Source organism: Dipteris shenzhenensis, chromosome 26, assembly GCF_047967505.1.
Source record: "Dipteris shenzhenensis isolate YYH24624 ecotype China chromosome 26, Dip_SZ_1.0, whole genome shotgun sequence".
In the NCBI taxonomy this organism is placed as follows: Eukaryota; Viridiplantae; Streptophyta; class Polypodiopsida; order Gleicheniales; family Dipteridaceae; genus Dipteris; species Dipteris shenzhenensis.
The window spans coordinates 12,076,737-12,091,218 of NC_141621.1; positions in this window are offsets into that span (position 1 = coordinate 12,076,737).

Below are 14,482 nucleotides of genomic sequence, written 5' to 3' on the forward strand. Positions count from 1 at the left end.
CGCACTCTCTTGACTACCTCACAAACTTGCTTTATATTTGTAGTCTTAATAAAGCTAGTGAATCCCTAATGTTTATTTGCAAAAGAGTTGGTTCAAAATTACCTTTGGAAGAGCCAACAAACCCAATTTTGATTATCTAGGTTTCCTTCGTTCTAATGTGACTAGGTCTTTAGAAAGTTATCTTTTTGTTCTAAGCATACAACCAAATTTGGGTAGTTCACCCTTCTTATTTCCCTTATATAGCTCAAAAAAATTCCTTTCATTGGGTCACTCACATGTTTTTTTTTCTTAAAATTCTCTGTCAAGGGAAATAGGACGACATCCTTTATTTTACAAATTCTCATACTTAGCCTTTTGAATTTGTAATATTTTTATTACCAACGTAGCACTTTGCTATGAAAACATTCCCCTTAAAGGATCTAACAACTTTATGGAAAACCTTCTTACATTTGCAAACTTTGTTTTGAAAAAAACCTTATGTTTAAGAAACCATCCTTTTAAAATGGGCTTGCTTCCTGAATAAAAAGACCTTCCACCAAAGTCTGGAGGATCTTGTTTTACTTACTTTTAAGGTTGGCAAGCCTTAAAAACATGGTTACAGCTATCATTAGATATGTGATTCTATATGGACTACTAAACAAAGGAATAGATAAAGTAGTTAGGATAGGATCTTGATAGGAAACACACACATTTTTTACATGGGTGTTTAAATTTTTATATCAATAAATAGGGTTAAGAAGCTTGCACGGGTTTTACATTTGCTTAAATCCTTTTTTACAAAGGAGATATTCTAAGAAGAAGAACCACATTTTGAACTCTCTAGCCATCATCTACCTACCACCTAAGACTTGTCGTCTCGTGAAGAAGGAACTTTCATTCTTACGAGTTGTTTTACAAGAAAAATGGGCATTATATTGGGAGCATACGAGATGAAGAATCTATAAAGAGTATGTGCCTCCCTCAAGTTCATATCCACCTACAATCTTGTATGATGAGTCTTCTTTGATGACCGAGACCTAGGTCACAATGTTTGGTTTCATCACTATCTTCATTTGCTAGTAGTATTGGTTTGATGTTCTCTACACTAGCAATTTGATGGAAGGGATAATTTTAGTAGATCATTGATCTTTCTCCATATATTTCTATACTTGACAAGAAAAGGATAATTCCTTGTATACATTTGGTATGTCATTGTCTATTCTACTATTCCTTTACAATTTAGAGGATGTACTAGTTGACCCTTGGTGGAGAGATTTTGAATGTTCTATGATAGGGGTTTTTTCTTGGGTTTAGTACAAAATGCTTTGCCTATGTAAGTCCAAGTATGCATATGTATACTCATCAATTTTAGTGGATCTATTAGTACTACTTGTGCTTGTGAATTGGAGTATGTGCTTTCTCATGACAATAGATCTCTAAAATTCCTTTTTTCTAGCAATAATCCCTTGTTGGCTTGGTAGTGGGCTCACTCTATGTGAGTGGTTGGGGAAATTCTTTTTCCCTATCATGATATTTGACCTCTTTTGATTCAAAATGATAGAATTTATATATGCCATACAAGGGAAACCATTTTTTATAGTATATATGTTCATGCTTGCATCTTAATATGCCCTCTCTCATTATAGAATGATAGAATTCATTGTATTGTATATGGTTGCAGAGGTGTTTAACATTAAGCCACTTATGACTCAAATGAAATAATGGTACACAATTTACTATTTCAACCATTCACACGATATACTTTGATTGGACCATTAGGTACTAATTGAGAGCTAAATACCTAATATTTTATAAAGGTATTGCTTATAAGAAGATTAGGGGATGCAAGCCAGCATGATTTGTTATGATTTAGCTAATAAGGATTGAGAATGTTTCATAAATATGCTTGTTCATATTAAGATGGGTTTCAAGAATTGAACCAACACATATGCTTGTTCATATCAAGATGGGTATCAAGCATTAAATCAACACATATTCATGATCAACAAAAATTTGTTCTTAATATATTTGATTTCATGTGGTCTATGGTAAAGTAACTTTAATAATCTATGAGGGTGATGGGAGAAGAATACCCTTGTCATGTTCATGTTGAGGGTTGAATGACCCCTATTAACATGTACTTATGGTGGACAGTTGAATGGCCTTATTAATATGTACTTATGGTGGAAAGTTCATGTTGATGTTTCTATAAATTACACCTATCTACATAGGATAAGACTATGGGACCAAACATAACCTAAACCTAAGACTATGAGATGAACTAGTAGATATTCTTGATTTTCTTTATTTAAATGCGGTGTAAAATTAGACATCCTATAACCCTTTTTCTCTCTATTTCACCCACTTTCTTCAACATGGTATTAGAGTGCCAAGTGTTCCATCCTTGAGAGAGAGAGAGAGAGAGAGAGAGAGAGAGAGAGAGAGAGAGAGTTACTCCCTTGCTTCTATCAAGGCACAAGCCCTTACTTTTGTCAAGGTCCTCCCTTTGAGGCATCTTCATAGTATGTTGTTCTCATCTTAAAGAGCTCATCTGCCTCTCTATTTTAGTCTACAAATTTCTTCATTTTGGTCTATTGAGATTTACTATATTTGTGAGAGCTATTTATGTTCTTTATTGTATGTTGAAAAGGTTTTGTGACCCTTTGTGAGTTGTACTCTTTGATAGAGATATTTTAAGAAATAGATTTTATCTAGCATGCCTCCCTATGAGAAATTTTAGAGTTCTAAAAGCCTCTTCATTATTTTGTAAATGTGGATTCTAAATATTTCCGAGGCCCCTACCTTGTTCTTATTGATGTCCTTCTCATGCTCTCTTTGGAATATTTGTAATCTATTTTCTCAGGGGCACACATAGCATGACCCAAAGCTTAGCTTCAAGCTCAATGGCTTTTTTAAATAGACTTTTCACGTATCTTTCAAGCACTCTATGCTTTGAGTTACAATAGTTAAGGACTACTCCCAAAGTCCCAAGAATGCTTTTAGACATTTGAAGGCTCTCTAAAGGCTTAGAAGCCTTCTAAACAATTGAGCGAGCTCAAATCTTTACATCATTAAAGCCTCATCTTGGCTATAAATTGGAGCTATAGAATCTTAATGCTCATGTTAGAAGCCCTTTGGCTAGTCTACCTCCTTCATCGATGTGGCACCTAGCTTTCAAAGAATGATTTTAGACATTTTAAGGCTCTCTAAAGGCTCAAAAGCCTTCAAAACAACTGAGCGAGCTCAAATCTTTCCATCATCAAAGCCTCACCTTGGCTATAAAATGAAGCTATAGAGTCTTAATGCTATTGCTAGAAGCCCTTTGGTTAGTCTACCTCCTTCATCGATTACGGCACCTAGCTTCTCATATTTTCACCCTTGGCTATTGATTACCAAAAGGACACATTGTAGATCAAATTGCAAATAAGGGCCAATGACATGTGGTAGCCACATCGTAACTTATCTATCGCATCATGTTGCTTTGCCACATGTCTCATGAAAACTAGCATAATCAACTTGCCACCTTGGAAACCACATGGACTTTACCACCCATGCATGCCACCTAAGCAACCATGCCATGCCATCACATAAAGCCACATCATCATTTCCATTACACATTATACCATGCATTAAAATTGATCCTTTTTAAATTAATTTTTTATGAGAGTAGCCTACCAAATGGTTAAGTTAGCATTGTCCTTACATCTGTATCAAACTCTACAAAATGCTACACTTGGTTCCTATATCTAATCCAATTACTCAAACTATAAGTACCTCATCTAGTTCAAGTATTCTCAAAAAATTACTCTATATTATTTTAGAAGCCCATATCTTGGCCGTTTTATATTCAAACTAAAACCAAGTATTCCCATACCTTTACCATTCTCTATCCAAACTAAAACCAAAGCTTCTTCACATATGGAAAGCACATGATATTCACATAGCTTTGAAGATACTTTACCTTCTTTTGGCATCAATCCTCATATTAATTAGTGTATCAATCGTCATGCTGTTTTCATTATTTTGACCATCTACAGATAGATTTTCATACAATCTTCACCAAGCATGTTCAACATAAGAAATGCACTCTAGTAAATTCATTTTGGTTATTTTTGAAATATGTTGGAATTATACTAGATGTTATTTTTAGCAGATATGGTCACATCCTGGTCTTTTTGGACCAAGTTTTAGTTTTTTTTTCAATGGCACCTTTCAACATCAAAAGCCACAAATTTCTAAAGAAAAACTAGATTATTGAATGTACTTTTGGGCATCATTTCAAGGGTCACATTACACATGCATATAATGTATCAAAATGTTCATAATATGGTGATATCCTGTTATGTATCAAAATGTTCATAGCATGGTGATAAATTGTTACAATTGAATGTCACTTCCAAAATGTTCAAAACATCATAGCAAGATCATATGTAACACTTACGCAATGAACTTGTAGGCTATGTACAATATTGTAAAGGTCATTCTCATTGGGAAAAACTTGATCATGTTTGGACAAAAGGACATGGACAACATTACGTATAGTAATTATTTATCAAGGCAAGTCAAGAATATAGAGCTTCATTAGCATGTGTATATAGATTAATACAAGTTTAATTCAATAAAACTTGTAGAAAACAACATTATTCTCAAAAAATTATGCAATTCCTTCTACATTTGAAAGAAACTTGACAATCTAGTGGTTGTTTCATCCAAGGCGAAGTGGCAAACAAAAAGAACGGCACATTAACATCAGTACAACACTATAATCGATCAAGTATGAATAAATAATTATTAATTAATCATCAAAGTTCATGTGCATTAGACACAATTCTCAATAAAACATATTGATTAATCATCAAAGTTCATGTGTTAATATTAGAGTTTTGAATCAAGAAGACTTTATGTACCACAAGAATTATCATTCAATGTTTGAAAACATTATTCTACATGGTAGACATTTAAGTACACATGTGAATTGTCTTTTTATTCCATGATCTTTGCAAATGTTGATGAATGTTGTATACTCACTATTGAAACTTGGGATGATGTTTCATGAATTCAACTACGACTAGAAGAAGAGTGCTTAGATCAAACCACAAAGCAGATAGATGAAGGTCCTAGTTGAAAAGAAAATGGAGCAAGAAACCAAAGGTTTTGGGGTGAAGTGGCAAGCGGCTCATACCCACTTGTCAACATAGTGTCCAAGAGACCCAATCTATACGTAATGCTACAAAGACAAGTCGAGCCAAACTACTTCACAAGGAGAGGCAGTGAAGGAGCCCAATTGTTAGAGTGAAGATGGAGTGTGATGGAGAGTCAACCAACCGGACCAAGGATGGCATCGATGGCATTGCATGTACAATTTGCGAGGGTGAAGATTGTCATAGTAGATAGGATAGATATGAAGTAATGGCAACTGCCCCTTCTCAAAGGGAGATGCAAACCATTGTAAGTGCAATGGTTTGCACTTACAATGGAAACTTCTCCTTCTCACAGGGAGATGCAAACCATTGTAAGTGCAATGGTTTGCACTTACAATGGAAACTTCTCCTTCTCACAGGAGATGCAAACCATTGTAAGTGCAATGGGTAATACCAGCACAAATGTTAGTAGTAGGAAGTTGTGTATATAAGGTCCTAGAGTCCTAGAAGTTTTGGATTCATCAGCTTCTATAGGAAATTCATCAAGAAGTTTGTTAGAGCCACCAAACTACTTCATCTGTTAACAAGAGTAGAAACAAAGTTTGGATGGAGCAAGGAACGAAGTGCAACATTCTAGATCCTACAAGAAATGGTGATCAAGGCACCAATCCTTCGATATTCTGATTAGAATTCGATATTCCATGTGCATACTTATGCACCAAGGATGGCCATTGGATCCATCTTTGCTCACATGAGGCAACACTAGATTTCCCCCTCTACTAAGTGAGTTGAATGTTCTCATCAGTAGAGATGAATTGTTCAATGACCAAGAGAAAAGTTGTGGGAATGGCATACAATGTACAAAAATTTTGGCACTACCCCCATTTGTCATCTATGTGGATCATCAAGCACTACTTACTTAATCAACAATACCATCATGAAGCCATGGTTGATTTGATGGATGATGTTGCTCCAAGGATTCAACTTCATGGTCATCCATATGCCAAGTTCATTACTTTGTAGAGTTGACTACTTGTCTTGCATTTAAGATACAAAATTGAGCAAAGGGATCAATGACAGTCTTCCAATGCAAACTTGATCATCACGTGTACAAGATAAGCACAATGAGAACATTCAATTTCTCTCAATTGCAACATTCCCTGAAGATACTAGCAATGAAAAATGGCAAAGGATAGGTGGCTACTCATATAGAGAAGTGGGGGACTTGTTCGCTTAGTGATGCACCTTTCTACACAAAATTGCAATTGTCATCACAAAAGCCCATCAAGGGGTTGTTGGTGGTCAATTGGTTCTCCTCTAGTTGAGCTCCCCCAACACTTTTTGGGCCCTTGTGGATTAGAACCCTCCCCCTTGGCCTATGGATCATCTACTTCATTCATTGGTACATGGGTTCATTGTGGAGGACATGAAATCAATGCATTGCATGCATCGATGACTCTACACTTCTCGGGACTCTTGAAGGAGTATCAAACCATTCTTCACTCCATAGGCAAGGACTTTTTCATAGTTTTGGAGATGCCACCATTGACAATAGCTTTAGTTGTAGTAGCAAATGATGGGGTATCCTAGATCAGGTTGACAGTGGTGCATCTAGAGACTCTCCCAGAGGAGGCCTTTCTTGACGAGTCTTGATGGTGGAGAGTTCAGGTAGCATATTGAGATCTTTGGTTTACTAGGTCAATGTTTTATGGTGCAAGGAGATGGGTCACTTAGCTCATGAGTGTCAGAGTTGTGAGATCAGGGCTTCGACTCACCCACAATAGGAGCTAAAGGTTGTTCACCTAGAGAGAGCTCCATGCAAGTCTGGTTAGTGAGTGGAGTTTCCGACCCCGTAGGTGGGTCACTTAGGGTCACTTAGCCAAGGAGATGGGTCACTTAGCTCATGAGTGTCGGAGAGGTGAGAGACCCACCCGCAATAGGAGCATAAGGCTATTTATCTAGAGAGAGCTCCATGCGAGTCTGTTTAGCAGGTGGAGTCTCTGACCCCTTAGGTGGAGGCCTCTAAGAGGGCTTGGACCAAGGTAAAGTGCAAGAAATATAACAACAAGTCAAAGCAAAACCATAGGTGATGTGTCAAGCTCCATGAGTGCAGGATGGCAGAGAGGGAGATGGCACCCTTGCCCCAAGAGAAGCAACATGAGGGAGGTTCTGCATCATCAAACTTGGAAGGAAAATAATTTCTTTGATGCAGTCCCCTCAGTGGTAGGATCCAAGAGTGCCTTGGCTCTAGCACCACATAAGACCATTGATGGTCCCCTAGCTGAGTCCCTTGTTACCCCTCCTCCACCTCACCCCTTTCCACCCCCACCCCTCTTTCTTCTTCCCCCCTTGCAGTAGGGTTAGCCTCCTCCTCTACCTCCTCTTGCCCCCTCCCCCCTCCCTAGACACAACTCTGACCCAAAACTCTTGAGCAAGGTCGGAGTTGAGTCTTTCACCTATCCCTTAGTTGAGGCCTCCTCATCCAAGCCGCATGCCTCTTCCTCTCTTCCAAAAGACTGAGCCTCCTCACAAACTCCTAGGTCTGGTGGCTTGTTTTCCTAGCTTCTAGTCCAAACCCTTGCCTTGGGCAACCATTGCCTAGAGAGTTTTGGAGGCTCACATCAAGGAAGTACCTCGAGATCCGTGATCAATGCCCCCTTGCACTTGAGATGATTGTTATGATTATGTAGCCCCTTAAAGGGGGCTCCATCGTTGTGAGTTCTTGTACTTGTGCAATTTGCGGTTTCAATTTCACCTCCATAGGAGATGATAAGTGGAACCCCATGATTTTTGAATGTAAGATAAAATAACATACTTTTTGCATGATAGCAGAGTTTTCATGCCCCCAGGGGTTGGATGTTTGGCTCATAGATGGTGACTTAGCTCTTTTTTAGCTTGGCTTCTCTATGGAGAGACCCAACATAGGCATTGGCATGGCGAAGATTAAAGTGGGAGTAGAAGTGCAATTTATATAGATCACTCATTGGTCACTCTACCTGTGTGCATCCAAGCTAGTGTTGGAGGTCTCATTCATGATGTAGTGGGCTTCAAAGGTAGGAGTGACTCTGATCATGCTGCTTATCTACCACTACATAGACATGGGACTACTTCCCCTCAAAGCCCCCTTAGAAGTCACAAAAGTCTGAGATAGTTGTTTAGGCTCCTTGTCATAAGCAATCACCCATGCCACCTCCCCATGAGTTGGTGGACTGTTGGAGTTGGAACATGCATGGGCTTCACAATCAGGCATTAGTCATCTCGCAGTACCTGATTCTTGGACAGGGATTGTAGAGGGCAGTAGTAGCACAAACTATGGATTTTCTTTTAATACAAGAGCGCATGTTTTTTGACTGCAAACATTGGATGCTGCCACCACCTCCTCCTAGGGAGAGATCTGGAGGTGTGGTGCCCTGCAATAGGCTAGATTGGAGGGGTTTGAATTTTGGCTTCTTAGGTAGTGGCTCCATAGGTCTTTAACTTGGGGAAGCTTATTCTAGGCCAAGCAATTTGGTTGGGCGTATAGGCAAGGGAGTCCATGATTTAGATCTTGAACATGTGCGCACCACCATGCAGACACCATCACCGAGATTTTTGGAGGAGACTACTAGATTTCCTTCTAGATGTGGACTCTTGGATTGTTGGAGGCAACTTCAACAACCTTGAGTGGGGGGAGGACAAACAGGGCAGAGCTTCTTTTTCTAAGATGCCTCCAGCACAGAGAGGAGCACTTGGGAGCAATTCAGTTTAATGATCAATGGTAGGGATTTGTGGCAAGAGGTAGAGCTCACTAGGTCCTCTAGTAGCCTCCACTTCTCTTTCAGATAGAGGAGACATGATGGCCTACTAGTAGAGAGCATTGAACAATTCTATGTTGGGGATTGGGCTATGCTTGGCAGTGTTCCACAAGTGTCTTGATGTTAGACCTATAGTGCTACTACATCTAGAGTAGCCCCGTCCTAGACTATCTTAGAGAGGGGTTCACATTTTGGATGCTCGACTATAGGAGAGAAGGTACAATAGGCAGTAGCTAAAGGATGGGCCCAGGGCAATATGGGCATCCTGCATTGCATATGAAATCCTTAGGACTAGTGAGGAGCCTCATGCTCTTGGATGGAGACATGCCCTATAGAAATGTGAGTAAGCCTTGAGATGACTTAGCCTCCATAAAGAGATACAAGGAGTAGGATCCTAGTTCTCGGTGGCTCATAGACTTTTATGAAAGTGCAAGTTGGAGCTTCACAACACTTAGGTCAGATACACTGACTATTCATATTACTCTTCAAGGGCCGGATGGGTGCAGTAGGGAGACAAGATAACTAGGAAGTTCTTCCAGACATTGGGGCCACGTGTAGTTGGGACACAACTTTAGCATCTACGCAATGCATAGGGGAAAATGGACACAAACCCACAAGTGATCCTTCAGATAACCATAGACTTCTATAGGTTGTTGTCCTACTTTGAGGAGGAGTCGCCTGCGACCTTAGTAGCCCATGAGGTGGTGTGGGCCCAAATCCTTGTAGTAGTCTAGTTGAGCTTATGCCAACATTTAGAGGCTCCTTTCATGGATGAGGACATCTGGGAAGGCCTCTAGGCCCTCCTTGCTTAGAAGTGGATTAGAGAAGATGGTCTAACCCCAAACTTCTTTTGATGCTTCTCGGAGGACATCCTCACCCTTTTCATTTGGCATGCTAGGATTTTTTGATACAGATACACTCCCTCAGTCTTTAAGATGAGGATGGATATGCTTGATCTTGAAGGGGGAATAGGTCAAACATTCACTAGTGGATATCGATCAACTTACTGGACACCACATACAAGATCTTAGCCAAGTTCTTGAGCTTGCAATTGAGGCCCCACATTCCAAACATCATTCATGACATGCAGACCCGTTTTGTTAAAGAGCGTTTCAATTTTTGGAATGCCATGGATTGGGCCAACGAAGAGGTGCAACCTCTCGCAATCCTTTTTTTGGATTTTGAGAAGGCATATGATAGAGTGGAGTGGTCCTTCTTGGAGGGCATTATGAAGACATTATGAAGAGGTCGGGTTTCATGGAGTGGTGAATCAGAGGGGTTTTAGCTCTCTATATAGGGAGCTCTACCTTGGTGACCATTGGAGGCCACATGGGAAAAGTATTTTCTCTCTCACACTTAGTATGTTAGGGCTACCCCTTACCCCCTTCATCTTCTCTTGCTTTGATAGGAGGAGGAGCTTTTGGACTCATAGTTTGCTAAGGACATGGCCTTGTATGTGGAGGGATGAGCTGCAAGCCTAGAGATGGTCAGGGGCCCCTTGGCTATTTATTGCAAGGCTTTCGGAGCAAGGATCAACTAAACTAAATATGTTGGCTTTTTAGGTCTGAGGTCCAAGATTGGGGGCCACCTTTGGCTTTTGGTGAATCCCTCGTGGATAGATGATAAGATACCTTAGCTACCATGTGGGTATTGATATTAACATAGAGTAGATGAGAGTGCTCTCAACGAAAGCAAGAACGGAAGAAGGAGAGAGAGAGACAGAGAGCCACACAAGTTTTGGTGGGTGCAGAGCCACCCTAATCTTCTTTTTCATTCATTTATATATGTGTTTGAGTATTGTACATAACCGGGGTTAAGGCACAGTGACCTTCAACCCCCACAACCTCCCACTTAAAGGACAATGTGCCTTTAAGGGAGAACAACCAGTGAGCATACTATCCAAAGTTATTTCCAATTTTTGGCCTGGTTTTTGGACTAACCTTAGGCTACAGATGATCTCCTATTTCTTCTGAATGGAGGCAAATGGGGACTTGCCCATTGGCCACCCTTGGTTAAGTCATGTGATGGAGGCTAGCAGGTCCCTTGATGGCTACCAATTGTATTCCAAAGAAACTTGGAATATATACATGGACCCCTTAGGGTTAGGGTTAGGGTTTGTGCCATGAACCCTATCTACATTGTGAATTTACACCATTCTCGACACCCACTCTCAAATTGCACTGCATGAGTAAAGGGTGTTTTATAAAGCACAAATTTTTGGATTTTTTGAATGTTGCATAATGGCAACAAAAATAAATATAAAAAAAGATGCACAAGAGTGCAAAAAGTGCATAGTAGAAAAAAGTATGTGCAAGTACAACTTAATCTTCACTTCCCCCTCTTAAGTTACAATTGGCAAAGACCAAACTAATGTCAAAAGTGCACAAAATTATCAAGGGCAAGTGTCTTTGTAGGACTTGTTCTTGGTTCAGACAATGTACTAAGTCGATCTCTTCACTAAGAGCTTTCTCATGAATGAAGTGATAATGCACTTCAATGTGTTTTGTTCTAGCATGAAACATTAGGTTCTTGGTGAGTTGGATGCTTCTCATATTATCTAAGTAAGCATGGTAGGGTCTCTAGAAAGTATCTCAATCTCTAAAAGAAGCTGCCTGAACCACATTGCTTCACATGCTGGGTGGATCCTCTATATTCTACTTCAGTGGAAGACAATGCCACTATCAATTGCTTCTTTCTTTTCCATGACAAAGGTATGTATCCAAGACTAAAGCAATATCCATCGGTGGATCTTCTGTCATTTACATTTCCTGCCTAATCAACATCTGTGTATCAATGGAAGTGTTAGTCAGATGGCTTGGCAAAATGTAGTCCATGATCCCATGTACCAATGAAGGGAGTATGCTCTTTACTCTACAAGGAGCTAAGTCTTCTTGGGATTCCACATGAATTGATTGATCATACTAATTAAATAAGAAATGTCAAGCTTGGTGATAGTCAAGTAGATCAATCTACCAATGAGTTGCCTTATTGAAGAGGATCTGAAGCTGGAGAATTGTCAAGTGGCCAGCATTCCATAGGAGTAGGGTGTGGCTTGCAATCATATAGATGAAACTACTTAAGTGCCTTTTGATTGTACTTGCCCTAAGAAAGTATAATCCCTGTGTCATTTCTTCATATTTCTATCCCAAGAAAATCATGGAGTTCTCCCATATCCTTCATGTCATATTTTGAGGTGATATGACTCTTAGCTTTTGAGATGAGATGCCCATTTGAGCCAATGATGACCAAGCCATCAACATAAAGCACTACAAGAAAGATGTCTTTTATAGTCTTCTTAATGTAGAGGGATAGTTCTGAACTAGATGGTTGAAAACCCAATGTCAAAAAGTGATGATGAATCCTTCCATTCCATGCACATTTTCAAATCATAGAGTGATTTCTACAACTTGTAGACCTTGTGTTCCATCCCACTTATAGCATACCCTAGAGGTTGCTTCATGTAGATTTCCTCATCTAGAAAACCATTGAAAAAGGCATTCTTCACATCCATTAGGTGGATGGGCCAATCAAACTGAGCTACAAGAGCTATGGCTATTTTGAGGGTGTTCATCTTTGCAACTAGTGCAAAGGTCTCCTCATGATCTATAGTACACTCTTGGGCATATCCCTTGGCTACCAACCAAGCTTTGTATCTTTCAACATCTCCATCTGAGTTGAGTTTGACTTTGTAAACCCATTTGCATTTTGTGGGCTTCTTCTGTGCAAGAAGATTATCAAGATCCAAGTCTAGCTCTTGAGAAGAGCATTGTACTCTTCATCCATTGCATGTTGCCACTCAAGGACTTGTATTGCATGTTTAAAGGAGGTTGGCTCATCAAATTTCATCACTTTGGCCTGTATAGTTGTTCTTGTAGGTCCACCTCTGAGGTGCCTTTCAATCATGAGCAGATATTTTGATATTGGAAGTAGAACTCCCAGGGATCTCAGTGATGATTGTGGTAGTGGCTATATCCACTATGTCAAGGACCTTCTCTTTGCCTTTACTCTATGTGGTCACTATGGATTGCATACTATTTGACTATGTGGGCAAAGAAATCCGATGTATCGTTGGCATTGCTAGGTGAGGGAAAGTTAAAACTATAGTAATACTGTGACACAAAACTGGGGGTTTTGGTTTTGGTCACATCTCAACCCACAAATTGAAGAAGAGAGAAGAGATTTAGGCATTAGATGAAGCATAAAGAGACACTCACTCTCTATCTTCTCAAATCAAAACAAAGATATAGACGTCAAAGGTGAGGTTGTACTCTAACATTGGAAATAAGAAAGGCTGAGGGGAAGCATTGATTTGAGCTAATCGATCAGCCCCAAAAGTAAGGGCAAGCCGTTGTTGGAAGAACATCTTCTGACTCAACACAATGTGAACTGATGTGAAAGGCGTGAATTGATAGGGCTGATTTGGCTGAATGGGACGGTTGGGTCGAAACATAGATCTCAAAAAGACTAAGATTTTGATATCAGTTTCATTCAAAACGGAGCTTAGAACAGAAAGTTATGATGGTTTTACGAAAGGTTCTCAAAACTGCTCCAAACAACAGACCCGACCACTTAGACAACAATAACTTTTATTCTACTAAATGGAACAAATATCTGAATACATCAGTAGATAGAACTTGAAAAGATGAAGATTTTGATATAAGTTTCATTCCAAATGGAGCTGAGTAGAAAGTTATGGCCATTTTATGGAAGACTGTCAAAATTGTTCATACCCGACTGCAATTATGGAAAGGGTAATGATGTCCTTCAGTAGAAAAGTAGCTTCCCAGATACATGGCAAATTGAGGCGGCCAGGGAGTAGAGAATACCCTTAACACAGATCTAGAAATGACTCACTCATGTGGGTACACTAAGCTTTAGAGTGAGGAGAGAGGAGATGGAAGAAGGATGAGGAAAAGGAAGCATGAACTTTATTCAAAACATCAAAAGCAAGAAGAGGGGTACAAAGTGAGAGCCTAATGCTCTAGGGAGAAGGGAAAAGATAGGCAAAGCTAGATACAAGTGATGGCATAACTACAAAGGGAAGAACCAGATGCTAGAGAGGGAGGAGAGAGGTCTCTTTTATAGAGCAATTCTCACCCTCCTTCACCTTGTTACATTTTCAACCAGTAGATTCCTTCACCCCCTGGTGACATAAGGACATGGGTCACCATCAATGTCCTTTGGGCACATTTTGACAAGTGTCCCATCACAAGATCCTCATGACTCTTTAAAAATTGAGAAAGTCAAGAGTCTTTCCCCTTGGAGCCCATAGGGACCCTCTCTTTTCCATATGTCAACATCCTCCATGTATCGCCTTGGAATTCTAGAAGGATTCCTCTTGACTTTACACTCTTCCACACTCCACATGCCCTCCACATGCTCTCCATGTGCACTCACTCCCTATTATTCTATTACATTATTGAGTCCATGTAGGCTTTTGGCCCACTCTAAATATATGACTCATTTCTATTTCCCAATTACAAAGCAAATAATATATCTCCCAAACCATTCTATCCCTATACCAAGGTATTTATAATTCATATCCGTGATATTTACAATGATGCACTC